The sequence below is a fragment of the Nelumbo lutea genome, chromosome 3 (assembly GCF_056320005.1).
Source record: "Nelumbo lutea isolate HS-2025 chromosome 3, American lotus-T2T, whole genome shotgun sequence".
Lineage (NCBI taxonomy): Eukaryota > Viridiplantae > Streptophyta > Magnoliopsida > Proteales > Nelumbonaceae > Nelumbo > Nelumbo lutea.
Window position 1 is genome coordinate 10,102,601 of NC_142686.1, and position 2,196 is coordinate 10,104,796.

The following is a 2,196-nucleotide window of genomic DNA, read 5'->3' on the forward strand; positions in this document are numbered from 1 at the left end:
GCATGAGATCTTACCCTCGAAACAATAACGAAGAGAAGAAGCTTGATACAAAGAAGGAAAGGATAAAACATAGAACAAATAAAAACTTAAGAGGAATAACAGGGGTTGAAAACCCTTATTTAATCTAAATGATCTACAAACAGTTTTTGATTGATTCGTGATGGGTTGTAAATCACCCTGGTTGGCTGCCACGTGGGTGGCAGTGTAGAACATGACGTGGAACAACACAACATTACGGCCAAGGACATGTGATTGGCCCGCATTTGCCGCAAAGATAGGCATTGGTGCACACCGTGAACCTTGGACGACCAAGAACACGTGGCAAATGCCAAGCAAAGCTCAACCGGTCGAACCTATTTTCTTACCTATTAAAAGTGTAGAACGCACTCTTACAACCTCAGTTGAGGACTACCTCGGGACCCGTAGTGTGTCCCTCAACTCAATTGAGGAGTAGAACGACACTCCCCAAAAGGTATTTAAAGGCATGCTGCCCAGGGTATTCTTTCTTTTTTCTATTTTTAGCATTCTAGTTCTCTTCTTTCTCTCTGGCTTACTTGTTTTCCAAACTCTGATGCTCGGTACTACCACACTCATCCTAAACAACTCTGCCCAGCCGACCTCCACATCGGCTTATTGACTCGAGCGTTAGACTGCTCCTGCCCAATTTACAACCTCGGGGCGTCTGACCCTCTTCTTGTAGGTCATCGAATCTACTACAACTCGTCCGACTCATTAGGACATCATTTGGTGCTCCTTCACCTTAGCTCTAATAAAACGCAGCCAAACAGGTGTGGGATCTGATTAGTCAGTGGTTGTTAATCCCTAGTGACATGAAGATATGGTGGATTAATTTATTGAGGCAGAGAGGAAACATAATAATAATTTATTAGAGAGGAGTGCTTACGTGTTATGAGAGATTTGGAAGAATAGAAATAAAAGTATTTTCTAATATTTCTGTCCCTCCCCAAATCGTAGTAGAGAAGGCAAAAAAAAGAAAAAAAAAAAAAGATGAATATGTTTTTATTTTGCAGGTTTATAGAATTATTGGAGCAAAGAAGTGGGTGGATGTTTCTTGGCATCCACCATATCAAAATCAACTTTGATGCATCTTGTTTGAGTGATGGAAGGTGTTTGGTTGCGACTGTGGCTAAAAATCACCTAGGCAGAGTTTTGGACATCAAGGGTTACAATATTGTCATCTCTTCCATCAATGTTGTGGAGGCCTGGGCTGCGTGTGAGGCCCATAATTTGGCTACAAATTTTGCGGAGCAAGAAATTATCATAAAAGGAGCTTCGAGATAGTTATTTCTTGTTTTAGAGGTCAAGTTGAGCTTCCCTAGATACTAAGAAATATTGTGAAGGAATGCTTAATAATCAGAGACCAGAGACCAGCTTAGGCATGGGATGTAGCACCTCCTTGTTTTATCAAAAAAAAAAAAACATCAAATCATCTCTTAACCATTATTGGATTTAGAATTCTATATATAAATAGAAACATAATATTATAATAAATCACATATTTTTTTGTACTTTATTCTCAGTTTGATAGGAATACAAATACAAATACATAGAATGCAAAATATTATATTTTATATTATTTTGTATGTATTTACACCATATAATATATAAAATATAAGGTTTTACACTATATGTATTTGTTTTTATACTCCTTCCAAATTGAACCTTTAACTACTTGTAAATTTGACTGACAGAGTCCTTAAGGAATAGCATGTTTTTAAAAAAAAGTTCGTGGATCCGAATATGGAGTATAGAGAGGCAAAAGTGGTCTCTTGTTTGCGCATCACCATCGACATTGTACAGTCTAGTGTTGTCAGACTCGGACTGAACATCCTGTGCAATCTGAGTCTCACAACAGTGGTAGACCATTACATGAAATCTGAATCCAGTAATTATTTATATTGTGATTAGAAATAATAAAAGAATGTCCTCGCGAGTTTCGTTTCTTTCCTCCAGTGTGATAATATATATATATATACAAATAGGTGGTGTTCATATTTCCGATGTGCAGCTGGGACGTGCCGTGAGGTAGGTGTAAGGACCTAGCCACTTAGGAGTTAAGGAGTAGATCCGGACTCGTCAATCCAACTCCTTGAAAGCCAAGTACGTACAATGGTTCCATGTGAGCACCCTATTTGTTTATAGATTAACAGACCAACATTAACCAAGCTAATTAAA

At 38.1% G+C, this 2,196-nt stretch overlaps 1 long non-coding RNA gene across 1 annotated transcript; it reads left to right on the forward strand.

Moving 5' to 3' along the window:
* Nucleotides 1–399: 399 nt before the first annotated feature.
* LOC148862849 (uncharacterized) lies at nt 400–1,400 on the forward strand. Its single transcript, XR_016110813.1, has 2 exons — nt 400–472; nt 1,032–1,400. It is a non-coding gene; the product is annotated as an uncharacterized LOC148862849 (long non-coding RNA).
* The last annotated feature ends 796 nt before the right edge of the window (nt 1,401–2,196 follow it).